Raw genomic sequence first — 16053 nt, 5'->3', positions numbered from 1 at the left:
TCGGTCGTGTATAGCATATCGGGTAGTATCGCATATTCGTTATGGCATGTCGAGTATAGTATAAGCGTATATCGTAGCATAATGTCGTCTAGATTGTAGCGACTTGTTACCGTTTTGAGGTGGAAGAGCAATGCAAGTCGTGTGTGTCGATCGAAGTGAGAGCAATAATCAAAATTAAACACATAAACAGATAAACACATTTTAAAAATACATAAAATCGACGAATTATCAGAGTCAGCAGTTGCGGGCTCAGAATTGAAACACATAAAAATCGAGAAGTAGATTGTCTGTGGCTATTAGACATCGACTACCCAAAGCGATTCGACTATTCTCAATAGACTTGTCGTCACATTTCGACTTTCGGGATCGTGTTTCCGCCTCAATTCTTGGGCATTCAGCACGTATTCCCTAGGTCATACTCGTGAGCTCAGGTCATTGGAGTCCGTCGAGGCTTTGGTGAGATAAATAAAAGTCGGAACAAGTTGTCAAGGTTAGGGTTTCACCCCTAGCTTAGCAACTTCTTCCTTTTTCTAGTAAAGTTGAGGAGATTATTCATCAAAATATGGATTTCACTCCTGATTTGGTATAATTCTCCTTGTCGAACAAGCGTTCGTAATTGAAAGATAATGAAGAAATCATTGATAGGTTGATAAAACAGCTTTTGATCCAGCAATTTAGTCGAGAGTTTGCGGTTTTCACACCTAATCTTGACTAAATCGCCTTCTCATTATTGAAAATTTGAGTGTGGTAATAGTGTAGTGTAGGCGAGTTCTGCTTTTCTCGCTTGGTCTGTTGGTTCCTAACTATAGTCTAGGTCTCTAAGACTTCGACCCGGACTAGGTCGAGTCTAGCTTAATTCCCTATAGTCATGGCTCTAATACCAATCTGTCACACCCCAACCGATGGCGGAATCATCGGGGCATGGCACTGAGCGAAACAGATTGTCCAGAAGTTTCGATAACAACTATCATTACCATTCAATTTATATAATACATCCCATCCCATACCGTACCTCAAATAGCAAACAAATTGTTACAGATAACATCTAGTCAAATATTCTATTCCGACAACTCAGATTTAAATATAAAAATTGTTTATCTATGTCTAGAGACTCAAGCTGCAAGATCTACAGACAACTATACTCTAGACATTTATTCTAGCCTCACCTTCCTAGCAGATAAGCATCTTAAACACCTGTCACACACGTTAAAATAAAGTCAATACATAAAATGTAAAGGTGAGCATACAAGTTTGATAATAGCATAGTAGAGTTCGAAATAGTTTACGCATAACCAGCACGTACACAGAGGAAAACGAAGCATGTTAATTATCGACATGGATCTATCGATACCAATGACTGCGGGTTGACTGCCCGAGGCAGTTCGCAATACATGATTACCACCGTAATCCATGCAAGTAATTGTCCTTAACAACCCCCGTGTGAACGGGTGCTGAGTCCAAACTATAGTACTATCATCGTTAAGTCAGGTAGACAGCATTCCACGTGTAAACATAACAACAAGCATTCATTTAGTCACGTAATACATGCGGTAAAGGTTAGCGTTTGAAGTAATCGAGTAGTGTGTTCGATTGTGATTTAGAATAAGTCACGTATATAACACCCAAAAGTGTTGAAAGCAAAAAGGGATCGAGTATACTCACAGTGATTGATGGATTGAAGGGAGCACTTGAGAGTAGGGTTAGCCTGAATAGTTCGATAGCATAATTATAAGCAACGCGTAAAACGGAAAACAAGGGTTGGAGGGTCGGGCAGCTGGTCGATCGGACGATTGTCCGATCGAATGGCTTGACCGTTCGGATTGGCATTCCGTTCGGACAGCCTGTCCGGTCGGTCAGTAGGCCGATTGGATGGCTGTTCGAGTGGATTGTTTCTTCCTTTGAGAAGGATGTGTTTGTGTATGATGGTTTGACTTTTGAAGTTTTCGCTGTAGCATTTTGAAAACATTGAAGTATCTTTACCTTTCAGGTCGATCGATCGAACGGTCCGTTCAATCGGCCGGCTAACCGGTAGGTTAGGTACTTCAGCAAACAAGTTCTTATCAGGGTGTCACCTGATCAGACGGCTGTTCGATCGGGTGGCACTCCAACGCGTTGAACATGTTGAAAATCGATTAAGTGTTGAAGCATAGTATCTCATGATCCGAATAGTAATTCAGATCAAACGATAGTCCGATCAAACAGTAGTTCGTTCAATACTAGACTTCATGGAAATGTTCAAGTGTGGGGCCAGGTGCTAGCCGATCGGCTGGCCTGGTCGATCGGCTGATTGTCCGATCGGCTGGGCTGTCCGTTCGGACAGTCAGTCCGATCGGTCAGCATCCTGACCTGATCAGCCTGTTCGTCTAACCCTTGGCTGTTCTGATTGTTTGACGTTATATCGAGGTGTTTTGACAAAAAGTTGAACCATAGAACCCTCGTTCTTACTTGTTCCTCCTGATCGGACAGGAATCACCCAAATCCGGCCGGTGAACTGTTCAGAACGGAGTTTAACGTTTAACCCGAAGTCGGTGAACCTCGTGGATAGAATCCGGATCTTGAGTCGTGCAACCACCGAAATGATTAGCAAGTCAGCACAAGTTCCGTTCCTATCGGTTTGAAGGCATTGAGTGTAAAAGAGTTGAAAGAAAGTTGGAAAACCATCTTTCAATCCTTTTCACCGAGAAATGTTCAGATCTATGAAAGATCTTTGCTTGTTTATGTGGAAATCGGCTAGATCCAAGTGATTCTTGGTGGATTGAAGCCAAAACATGAAGTTCTTCAAGAACACCATGATGACATCATCCTAGAACACTTGAATCTTGATGATTTCACGGTTAGAAATCAAGATTTGAAAGATAGAAAGGTGTAGGAGTATGTATAGATCAAGAAAGTACAAGATTTAGGATGAAATCTTACCGGAATCGGAAGGAATCCATTTGGGAGTGTAAGCCACATTTAAAGAGTTTTGCTTGAGGACAAGCAAAAGTTCAAGTGTGGGGGTATTTGATGTGTGTAAAATGCAACATATAAATCACATCAATTAAGGCATAAAACTAACCCTTTTTAAGTACTAATGTTGGAAAAAGAGTGTTTTTGTCTTCCTTTTGTATTTTCAGGATGAAATGAGCTCAAAATCACAAAAGAAGCAAAAAGACAACTAATTCTACCATAAATACAAGAAAAGGAACAAAAGTAGACTGCCCGGACCCTCAACGGCACCTCCCAAGGCAAAGAAGAGAAAACAGAGTCTGAACACGCCCCGTGTCCAGCGAACACGGGGGCGTGCCCAGGAAGCAGCAGAAAAGACAAACCAGTAGAAGCTTCCATTGCCCACCACGGGGTCGTGTCCAGCGGGCACGGGGGCGTGGTGAAAGTACAGCAGGCGCATTAATTGTAATTGCGAATTACAATTAATGAAGAGAGAGAATGTCAGACGGGCACGGGGGCGTGTCCAGCGGACACGGGGCCGTGTCCAGCCTTCTGTTCAGCCTATAAATAGAGGAGCTTGGTTCCATTCTCTCTCATCCCTTGGCACACCACCTCTCTCACACTTCATCCACCACCCACCACCACCATAACACCATCATCCACCACCATCATCCATTGTCCATCGTAGAGTGTGTGAGTCGTCTCGGGATCCAAGATTGATAGTAAGAGTTCTTGACAATCAAAGCCATGTTTGCCTAAGTCTCTTACATCACTTGGTGAAGACAAGTGTTTAGTATAATACTTTTTATTTTTAATCTTTTGCACTTTTTATTTGGTTTTGTATTAATGACTTTAATAACTAGTTACTTATGTTGAAGGTGATCTTTCCTTATCGTTTGTCCGTGGTGTCTTGGCATTATTTTACTGTCTATATAAAATAAAAGATTTTCACCATTCATATCTCCACGGTCTATATGGAGGTATGTTGGCTACCTGGTCGGGGGTTAAGGGAACGGTTTGGTAAGGGTCTTGCCCTTGTTCAGCGTTTAGAGGTCCTGCTTGGGACCTGGGTCAAATTTAGTAGGATCTCCTTCAATACCCATAGGTATTGGATGGCGGGGATCCAAACTCTTTGACCCCCTCATAAGTTAACTACTATTAATACTATAACCCGGCTATTTAGGACTGTATCCCTGCTGACTCAGACTACTTAGCCGAGGGTAACGTCACCGCCAAAAGCGGGGCCTACCACAATTTGCATTAATAACTTAATTCATTATCTTTCAATAATCCGACCCTTTAGGATTGTATCCTTGCTGACTCAAACTACTGGGTTGAGGGTAACGTCGCCTTCAAAAGAGGGGCCTACTACAATAACTAAGATAATCTCTTAAACAAGTGCAAAAGTGCAAAAATAATCAAAGGTTATACTAATACACGTGTCGGATCCAAGTGATTCATCTTGTCTATCTGTTTTTATTTTATTTTATTTTTCAGCATTTAGTTAGTTTTTATTTTTCTTAGTTTAAAATATTTTTCTCACTTTTTGATTTGGTTAGACGTTGAGGATAAACCGGTATTAAAAGCTCTTGTGTCCTTGGACGACCTCGGTATCTTACCAACACTATACTACGTCCACGATGGGTGCACTTGCCCATATGTGTGTTTAGTGTTAGTAAATATCGTGTTTTATAAATTTAAAACTTGGTTAAAAGTGTAAAAAGGGGCTTAAATACTCATCAAAAATATAACACACTTCACGCACATCAAGTTTTTGGCGCCGCTGCCGGGGACACAAGGATTTTAAGAAAGTTAGGAATCAACGGCCTAATCATATTTTTATTTTTCTTTAATTTTTTAGGAACTTTTTTTAGTTTTTCAGCTTCTGCAGAGCTCAGCACGGGGCCGTGCCTGGTCGGACACGGGCCGTGCTCAGCATCGTTACTGGCAGTTTTTGTTTTTCAAGTTACAGAAGGCTGACCACGGGGCCGTGCCGGTGCAACACGGGGCCGTGTCCACTTTCCAGTAACTGGGATCTGAAAAACAATCACTGCAATTCCGACCACGGGGCCGTGTTCGCTCAACATGGGGCCGTGGTGAACCTTCTGACCAACATTCTTTTCTGTTTTTATTGCAGGACTTGGAACCCGACGCCATCCTCACATAGTGTATGAGCTCCAGTTCCAATAAAGACATAAAAGAACCGCTAGAAGAACCCGAACGCTTTCTCAGAAAAAGGTTAAAAGCCAAAAACCAAGAGAAGGTTTCGGGTGATCCACCTCCAATGGCGGACCAACGTACCCTTATGGATTATCTACGGCCCACCGTAGGTAATCTAGGCGCCGCTATCAATGCTCCGAATGTCGAAGCCAATAACTTCGAACTTCGACCGCATTTGATACAAATGCTCCAAAACTCCGCAACCTTCCACGGGCTTGCGGACGAGGATCCCCATCTACATATAACTAATTTCTTGGAAATATGTGATACCTTTCGGATCAATGGAGCATCAAACGACGCCATCCGCCTCCGCATGTTTCCATTCTCACTAAAAGACCGAGCGAAAGCTTGGCTCAACGCCCTCCCAGCTGGATCGGTAAACACCTGGGATGAACTAGCCCAAAAATTTCTATATAAGTATTTCCCTCCTGCTAAAACTGCTAAATTAATGGCTGAAATTAATACATACTCACAAGAGGACGGGGAATCCTTATATGAAACTTGGGAAAGGTTCAAGGAGCTATTACGCAAGTGTCCCCATCACGGCCTCGCAATATGGCAACAAGTATCCACTTTCTACAATGGATTGTTGCCACACACTAGGCAGACACTTGATTCTAGCTCCGGGGGACTTTTAGGTAACCGACGCCCACATGAAATATATAATCAGATTGAGGAAATTGCTCAAACCAATTTTCAATGGCACACCCCCGGGGAAATAAGTCTATCGCCCCGGGCGCCCATAAGGTCGACGAAAGCACTTCTTTACAAGCCCAAATCGAGGCCCTTTCTTCAAAAATAAAAAAATTAGAAATGACAAAAACAGTCTCGGTTATGGCTTGTGAAGGGTGTGGTGGGTCACATGAAAATTGGAGTTGCATGAAAGAAACGGACGATCAACAAGAAATGGTAAACTACATTGATAATAGACCTAGGCCGTCGGGTCCCCCAACGGGAACTTACAACCAAGGATGGCGAAACCACCCAAACCTTGGTTGGAGGGAACCCGGCAATAGTAGTAACCAACAAACCCAACGAACAAACTTTCAGCAATCAAGAAATGAGTCACAAAATTTCACTCAACAACAAGGTGGACGAGAAAGGCTTGAAGATACTATATCTTGCCTCGTCTCTGACACTGATAAGAAAAACTCGGAAAGATTTCTACAATTAGAATCTAATTTTAGGAATCAACAAGCTAGCATTCAAAACATAGAAAAACAAATAAATCAAATAGCTCAAAACTTTTCCGAGAGACCGCAAGGCGCATTACCTAGCAATACCGAAACAAACCCAAAGGCGCAAGTTCACCTCATCACACTACGAAACCGCACCGTAGGGCCTGCAGAAGTACCACCACCTACAGAAGAAACAGTGCCAACACCTCTGCAGGAGAAGAACTCTCCTCCATCACCAGAGCCTACCAAGGCTCCTCGAGTTCCGTACCCCGGTAGGTTAATTCGTCAAAAGACAAATGAGCAATTCGCAAAATTCGAAAGTCTGTTAAAACAATTGCATGTCAATATTCCTTTTATCGAAGTCCTAACCCAAATGCCCAAATACTCTAAATTTATGAGGGACTTCCTTACGCATAAGAAGAAAATTGAAAATTTGCAATTAGTTAATTTAGGCGAAGAATGCTCTGCCCTCGTACTCAATAAACTTCCCCAAAAGAAAATCGATCCCGGAAGTTTTACGATTCCGTGCTCAATAGGGGAATCGCCCGTTCGCAATGCCTTGGCCGACCTAGGGGCTAGCATTAACCTTATGCCCTCATCAATGTTCAAGAGGCTTGGCTTGGGAACCACGAGCCCTACAAAAATGAGCATACAACTCGCTGATCGATCCGTCAAATTCCCACAAGGTGTCATCGAGAATGTCTTGGTAAGGGTAAGCAAATTCGTTTATCCAGCCGACTTTGTCATACTCAATATGGAGGAAGACACCGAGGTCCCCCTTATACTGGGAAGACCCTTTCTTGCCACAGCACAAGCAGTGGTAGATATGAATGACGGGACACTCACTTTGAGGTATGGGGATGATGAGGTGAAGTTCGGAGTTGGGAAGAGAATAGAGGACGATGACCCAGTCAATTACATGAAGGTTATTGATTCGAGCTTGGATGCTGCTCTCCGACGGTGTAACATGGGACGCCAAGCATCCCACTCAGAAAACATATAACCTCGCATTGGGTCTAGCCAAGGACCCTTATAAACGTGGCGCACCACGGAGGCATTCCGCGGAACTATCCTTAGTTTAGTTTAATCTTTTAGTCTTATTTTGCAGAATAAAACACACTCATGGTGGTAATGGATGAAAAAGGGAATGAGAAAAATGAACCATGCACGAAGAACAAAGCAACCCGACAAAAATCTCCATCACAGAAGGCTCAACACGGGCCGTGCCCAACCAACACGGCCCCGTGCTGAGCCCCCTGCAGAAAATCACCCAGTTCAGGTAACTGGACACGGGCCGTGTTCAGCGGACACGCCCCCGTGTCCAGGCTTCTGTTTCAATTCTCTAATTTTTGTTACTGGCACTTGACCACGGGGTCGTGCCCGGTCACCACGGGGTCGTGTCCAGGATGCCAGTAACATAAATCTTTGTTTTTTAACTTACTTTTACACATTCTAAGCAACCAAAAACATTATTTTTGGACACATTGAGGACAATGTGTAATTTAAGTGTGGGGGGATGCTAAAACCTTGAAATTTTGCAAATCCTAAACACAAGCCTTACACAAAACTCTATTGGAACCGCTAAACACCCCAAATTTTTTCAAACACTTTTTCATTTTTTTTCATTTACTTGTCTTAGTTTAAGTTAGGAATAACAAGTTCTAAAAAGGTTATATTTTTACAAGTTTACAACCGATAGCGTCGTGATAACAAAGAACCAACATAAGGAAATTATGAAACGGCATAACAAGTCTAGTTAAAAATTCGATTATATATACTTGATCACATTAAAAACCCATTCCCACAAAAGTGAGTTTTGAGCCTTTATTGAGCACAAAAATATACATATTTAGATTAAATGCTCATTTTTCGTTTCTTGTGTGAATAGCCGCTTGGTTCTTACAAATCTAGAACTTGCCACGACGATACATTCCCGGTCCTTACCAACTTAAACCCAAGTAAGTAAATGATGGAGGCATTAGGACTAACCATTTTTCTTTCAAAACCATTATTTTTCATTTTTTTCACCTACCCAAAATCCCCCTAGATAGCCCCTTTGAGCCTAAACCTTTCATTTCATTACCCCAAAACCCTTTTTACCCACCAAAAACCTTTTTATTTTTCACCCTTTATTTTAATAACAAGCTCGCTTTTTCGTAAACTCACCTTTTTATGTGACGATCAAAAAAAAAAAAAAAAAACAATAGTGATGAAGTCAAAAACAAACAAAAGCTATATAAAAGCTTGTTTGGAGAAATACTTCAAAAAAATAAAAAGTCACTAAAAACGAGGTATTTCACGAAAACCGACGCTTGTTACGATTTTCGCCCTTTTTACTAACCACTAACCCAACCACCCACCTTTAACCCAAGCCTAACCCTTCACCCCAAAAGTCCTCTTGATATTTACAAAGGTAAAAAGTTAAAAAGGAGGAGGATTGATTGCTTGGCAAGCCTATGGAAGGCGTAAGTTCCATGCCGCTCTCGAGAGATTCACTAAAAATATACACCTTCGGCCGAGTGTTGAGTGATCCCCCGTGAGGTATGTGAACTTGTATATAAATGGAATTTTAATAAGGCATGCTATGCCCAAATAAGTAATTTATCTTATGAAACGTTCAAAATAAATCATAACGAATAGGATTGTAAATAAATAAAAATAAAACTTATAAAGACCTTGGATTCCCGACACTCTAGGACAAGCTAAAAAAACTTCTCTTCTACCTATTCCATTTGGGAGTGTAAGCCACATTTAAAGAGTTTTGCTTGAGGACAAGCAAAAGTTCAAGTGTGGGGGTATTTGATGTGTGTAAAATGCAACATATAAATCACATCAATTAAGGCATAAAACTAACCCTTTTTAAGTACTAATGTTGGAAAAAGAGTGTTTTTGTCTTCCTTTTGTATTTTCAGGATGAAATGAGCTCAAAATCACAAAAGAAGCAAAAAGACAACTAATTCTACCATAAATACAAGAAAAGGAACAAAATTAGACTGCCCGGACCCTCAACGGCACCTCCCAAGGCAAAGAAGAGAAAACAGAGTCTGAACAACACGGGGCGTGCCCAGGAAGCAGCAGAAAAGACAAACCAGTAGAAGCTTCCATTGCCCACCACGGGGCCGTGTCCAGCGGGCACGGGGGCGTGGTGAAAGTACAGCAGGCGCATTAATTGTAATTGCGAATTACAATTAATGAAGAGAGAGAATGTCAGACGGGCACGGGGGCGTGTCCAGCGGACACGGGGCCGTGTCCAGCCTTCTGTTCAGCCGATAAATAGAGGAGCTTGGTTCCATTCTCTCTCATCCCTTGGCACACCACCTCTCTCACACTTCATCCACCACCCACCACCACCATAACACCATCATCCACCACCATCATCCATTGTCCATCGTAGAGTGTGTGAGTCGTCTCGGGATCCAAGATTGATAGTAAGAGTTCTTGACAATCAAAGCCATGTTTGCCTAAGTCTCTTACATCACTTGGTGAAGACAAGTGTTTAGTATAATACTTTTTATTTTTAATCTTTTGCACTTTTTATTTGGTTTTGTATTAATGACTTTAATAACTAGTTACTTATGTTGAAGGTGATCTTTCCTTATCGTTTGTCCGTGGTGTCTTGGCATTATTTTACTGTCTATATAAAATAAAAGATTTTCACCATTCATATCTCCACGGTCTATATGGAGGTATGTTGGCTACCTGGTCGGGGGTTAAGGGAACGGTTTGGTAAGGGTCTTGCCCTTGTTCAGCGTTTAGAGGTCCTGCTTGGGACCTGGGTCAAATTTAGTAGGATCTCCTTCAATACCCATAGGTATTGGATGGCGGGGATCCAAACTCTTTGACCCCCTCATAAGTTAACTACTATTAATACTATAACCCGGCTATTTAGGACTGTATCCCTGCTGACTCAGACTACTTAGCCGAGGGTAACGTCACCGCCAAAAGCGGGGCCTACCACAATTTGCATTAATAACTTAATTCATTATCTTTCAATAATCCGACCCTTTAGGATTGTATCCTTGCTGACTCAAACTACTGGGTTGAGGGTAACGTCGCCTTCAAAAGAGGGGCCTACTACAATAACTAAGATAATCTCTTAAACAAGTGCAAAAGTGCAAAAATAATCAAACGTTATACTAATACACGTGTCGGATCCAAGTGATTCATCTTGTCTATCTGTTTTTATTTTATTTTATTTTTCAGCATTTAGTTAGTTTTTATTTTTCTTAGTTTAAAATATTTTTCTCACTTTTTGATTTGGTTAGACGTTGAGGATAAACCGGTATTAAAAGCTCTTGTGTCCTTGGACGACCTCGGTATCTTACCAACACTATACTACGTCCACGATGGGTGCACTTGCCCATATGTGTGTTTAGTGTTAGTAAATATCGTGTTTTATAAATTTAAAACTTGGTTAAAAGTGTAAAAAGGGGCTTAAATACTCATCAAAAATATAACACACTTCACGCACATCACCGATCGGCCAGGCATCCCGATCGGACAGCAGTTCGATCGGCTGGGCTGTTCGATCGGCTAAGAGCCTGATCTTTCAGCTGCCTGATTTGAGCGTTCGGTGCGACGATTTTTGATATTTCGATTTCGATTGCGATTGATGAGAATACGATAGAGTTTCCTATTCAAATTACTTTGAATCCCAACCACTATATCTAACATACAATCATCTATGTCTTGCGCTGTCTTTTCGCCATCAATTATCATAATTCGATTCCGATTGAGTTCGATTGAGTTTCGAGTTTCGATTCGAGTTTCGATTAATTATCACACATAACATAAAGTAAACATGCACAGGTAACACACAAGGCACACACACACATATATTAACCCCAAAATTCACGTGTTTCGAGTCTCGAGTTCGATGATGATTGGATTAGCTCGACTATTGATTAATTGACTTTATCGCATTGTTACTTCCTATTATTCACAGTCGTAAAGCGGTTCGCGTTGATAAATAAACTTCGATTAATTCGATTGTAATTAATTACTCCACATAATACAACTAACGTAAGCATGAACACAAAATAGACTAACTAAGGTCAAAGGAGTCAATCTTGACTTTGACTTTGACTTTCGGTAACACGGGGTGTTACAAAGAGATTCTCTGAATGGAAATGGAGTGAGGTTATTAATTTAAACAATTCCGAGGACAATGACAAAGAAGAGGAATTAGAAAATACTGCCGATTCAAGCACAAACCAGAAAACCCGATTAAAAATACCTCGAGTGTCAATTCAGAAGCAGAACAGATTTCATGCAATCTAATATGAAATCTATCAAGTGTTTTTATGTTTTTTTTCATTTAAGTTGTTATGTAAGTGTTAATATAATGCAGTTATTGACCATATTAATAAAGTTCAAAATAAAGTTAGTATCCTAAATTTAGGGGTGTGTAAAAAACCGAATTAACCAAACCATAACCGAAATAACCGACAAAATCGAACAAAAAAAACCGAACCAAATAAAAACCGGGGGTCGGTTAATGGTTTTTTTTGAAAACCGAAAGTAGTGGGTCGGTCATGGTTATCATTTTTTCCATACCCACCATAACCGAACCGAAACGACATGTAATAAATCTTTGTAGGATTTATGACTTTTCACCATATTTTTAATATCTGATATTTTTTACTGAAGATTTTTAGTACTTATCGGTTTTTTATCGTTTTCAATTCATGTCGTACTATTAAGATCCCAATTTTCAACTTTAACCATCTTACGAATTCAAGCGATCCACTCTTTTATAATAATAATAATAATAATAATAATAATAATAATAATAATAATAATAATAATAATAATAATAATAATAATAATAATGGAAAAAATCAAATAGAAACTTTACTTTAGCTAGGAAGTGTATCAACCAATAATAAGAGGATACGTGGCAAATAACAAAAAAAATATAAGGCCGTGGGGTATGGTGGGGCGTGGGTTGGGGGCATGGTGCGACACGTGGAATATGGGGCACCCAAAACCAAAAGCCAATTTCAAAGGGTATGGTGGGGCGTGGCTGGGGTGACGTGGCTAGTGCTCTTGGCCAATGAGGTTCCGCCATGTCATGTGGGTAGCCCCGCCCAACGCCCGGTCTAAACCCCACGCCAAACGGGCCACGCCGAAACCCAAGCCCACCCAGGGTGGTGACTTGGGCGTTTATACCCAACCTACGCCCCAACCCCCGCCCCATACCCCATAGTCTAAGGAGGAACATTTTAGTCAATCTTCTTTCTTTTATTTTATTTATCTTTCTCTGCATCTTCAAAACTCATTTTCAAAACACACCATCTTCAACATTTCCTTCACTTTCTCTCTCTAGAACAACTACATCATAGTTCGATTTTCTTCATCAATGAATAATGAATGGTTTAAACACTCAATCAACGTGTTATTCAATTATTTTGAAGAAACCTTGTTTATTTTTATGCAATTTCTTATTTTTTTTTCAATTTAACATAATGCAATGGAACTTGAGAAATCGATTCAAACATGTACTTCTCTTCTCAAATGTCTATGATTCTAACATTCTCTTGATGTATTCTTGCGTTTGTGCAACATTATTTGTTCCAATTTTATTAAGAAATCAGTGGTAAAAAGTTGTACACCAGGTGTTTGAAAAAATGTTTCAGAGAAAATTACAAAACAGTTTTCAGTTTAAACTTCATTTAGAATTGTGCTTTACAAAATAATGAAAAAACATATTTTTTGTGTTTTTTTTTGTTCACTGCGTTTTACCAAAAAATGAACAAGCAACGTTTTTTCTATTTCGTTTTTCAAAAGAATGAAGAAACACATTTTTTGTGTGTTTTTCGTCCATTGCGTTTTACAAAACAATGAAAAAACACAGTTTTTTGTCCATTACGTTTTACAAAAGAATGAAGAAAATACATTTTCTATGAGCTTTTTGTCCATTGCATTTTAGAAAAAACACTTTCTTTTGTGTTTTTAGTAAATTGCGTTTTAAAATAAACACTTTCTTTTATGCTTTTAGTCAATTGCGTTTTAGAAAGAACATTTTCTTTTATGTTTTTAGTCAATTGTGTTTTAGAAAGAACACTTTCTTTTGTGTTTTTAGTCCATTGTGTTTTAGAAAAAGACACTTTCTTTTATATTTTTAGTCTATTGCGTTTTAGAAGGAACATTTTATTTTGTGTTTTTGATCCATTGCGTTTTAGAAAAAGCACATTTTTGTGTTTTTTTGTCCATTGCGTTTTAGAAAAAAACACTTTCTTTTGTGTTTTTAGTCCATTGCGTTTTAGAAAAAAAATCATTTTTTGTGTTTTTTGTCTATTCCGATTTACGAATCTGGGTAACGAAAACTTTTTTTTCAAAAGTATAACAATAGTGTGCTCGTTTTAAAGATAAAAAAACGCTCGTTTTTTTGGTGCAATTTTTATAAAAAAAATAACCTTGTATGAAAAAGTTATTAACGTTTTAAAAAAGAGGGGAAATTGTAGGAGAGAGTAACTATTAACTTCAATGTACTAGAATATCCTTGAGAATCTCACATGCCTCTTAATTTTTGTTCAATTCCACCGATTTAATCAAAGCCCTTGATTATTCATTATTGGTCAAAATTCTTCCTATCCTTCCCACCCAAATAAACTTCCTTGTATATCCTAACCCAAAATAATAATAAGAAATAATTACATAGTTAGTCTCTGTGGTTTGCACAAAGTAGTATACTTAGGTACTAATAGTTTAAAATCACATTCTACGGTATTAACTTTTCATTTTTTAACGTTTCGAGGTATTAACATTAATTTTTTGTTAAACTATTAGTACCTAAGTATGTTATTTTGTGCAAACCATGGGGACTAACTATGTTAATACCCTAGAAGTTAATACCTCCAAACGTTTAAAAAATGAAAAGTTAATACCATAGAATGTGATTTTAAACTATTAGGTCGTCCGGAGTGGAGTCGGCAAAGTGGTTCGGCACCGATCGGTGACCAATGCCCACCCATATGCCACACAAGTTTTACCGATTTTGTGGAAGAAATCGGTGAGGGGTTGCCGATGCGAGGAGAGGGATGGTAGGAAAGAGAGGGGTGTGTGGGGTGGGGTCCATGCCATCTCAACCAATCACACATTTTTCCTTTTTTTTTAAATAGTTTACTGTCACACCCCGAATTTCCACGTGTCACCAGTGGGCCCGGTGGGGGATTATCGTGACGTAGTTGATAACATCATTGTCAAACAACACAAATTATAATACACAGCGGAAGCAATAAAAATAGATTTACTTCAACCATCAAATGTAATATCTAAGTATCCCACAAATAGTCGAAATAGATCCACAGGCGGATCGAAATAAAAAGGAGAAAATTGTTCAACAGATAAATGCATCCCAAAGTTTGCGAGACTCTATGATGCTAAGGAGAAGCCAGCTTATTCCGTGTAGATCCTGCACTTAATCTTTTTGGGGAAAATACGTCAGTTTGCACTGGTAAATACAATTTAACCGACTCATTTTGAAAAGGTTTAAAAATTGATTTGAATGCACAAGGCACAAAACATTTTATAACTTGGGAATAATTAATCAAAGTTAAACTTGTAAAAGAATTACATGTTCGTTATGCGTTTAGTCGCCCGGTCGTGCCGGGTTTAAGGTTAATTGACACACCACTCAGTATAAGTCCGCGGCGGGAAGCCAACGATTATACCTTAATAAGTATGGACACATTACCGGGTGTACGCCTACACCCGGGTGTCAAGGTCGTGGCCATTTCTTAAAATGATGCCAAGGATATCCGGGACATGGTCATTAAACTCCCAAAGGCGTAAAACAAACAAAACTAGTTTTCAAACGGGTCACATTGATAATACCCAACTACTAATGAGTTAGGGTCAATTGCCCGACCAAGCGGTATTTTATATACCGTACCCCTAAGCCCGTATAAGGGAAAATAAGTTAAAAGTATTTACCTGAGCAAGTATAAACCACAAAAGCAAAATGCAAGTGTCTTTTACTGGGCTCCTATTCTGGAACGAAGGTTTATAATAACCGATTAGAATCCTAACGGGTCTTTTAACATAGCCTAAGCTTAGACCAGTTAGTTTCGAAGGATAAACATGGTTTAATCGCGAGGAAGCGAAAACCGAAAAGGAATGTGACTTAGACCCGACAAGTTTGGAGACTTGTATAATATGGGTAAACTAAATTCATTCTGAATTTAGAGACTAAGATGATACGGTTTGGCCCGTTTCGGCTAATGTGCGTAAACTAGTTACATAAGCCGATCCGAACGTGAAAGTGCGTAACGGGCAACCATATAAATCATATACAAGTTTCCTAAGATTATATGCACCAAATATGTTGTAATATCAGTAAGATAAGTCCTATTATGCCCCAAATGATTTTGAACTCCAATTACGCCCCATAAGGGCATTTTGGTAATTTTACATAAGCTTAAAAGGTTAAACCGGAAATCTGAGTTCTCAACTTTAGTTTATTGTTATAATATGAAATTTTACTAATTATATCAGTAGGTATTAAACCTTATGTATATAAACTAGTTTTAACATATACTATGTTGTAAAAATGCCTAAAAAGGCGATTTGGAGCCATTTCCGGGTTTTAAAAGAAAAGCTGATATTTTTATAATTCCAGAAGGCTCAAAATAATATATTTAACATAACAAATCAGTAGAAAAAGGTTTGGGGTCAAAAGGTTTTGAAAAACTCATTTGATGGTCTAAAAGGGCAAAACCGGCAT

The 16053-nt window shown here is 39.4% G+C and overlaps 1 non-coding gene across 1 annotated transcript; it reads right to left on the bottom strand.

Annotated features, from left to right (window-relative positions):
- Positions 1 to 5590: 5590 nt before the first annotated feature.
- On the bottom strand, positions 5591 to 5697 carry LOC118483585. The gene has a single exon (XR_004870873.1). It is a non-coding gene; the product is annotated as a small nucleolar RNA R71 (small nucleolar RNA).
- Positions 5698 to 16053: the final 10356 nt, after the last annotated feature.

Source organism: Helianthus annuus, chromosome 10 (genome assembly GCF_002127325.2).
Source record: "Helianthus annuus cultivar XRQ/B chromosome 10, HanXRQr2.0-SUNRISE, whole genome shotgun sequence".
Taxonomy (NCBI): Eukaryota; Viridiplantae; Streptophyta; class Magnoliopsida; order Asterales; family Asteraceae; genus Helianthus; species Helianthus annuus.
This window is presented reverse-complemented; position numbering and strand designations above follow the sequence as displayed.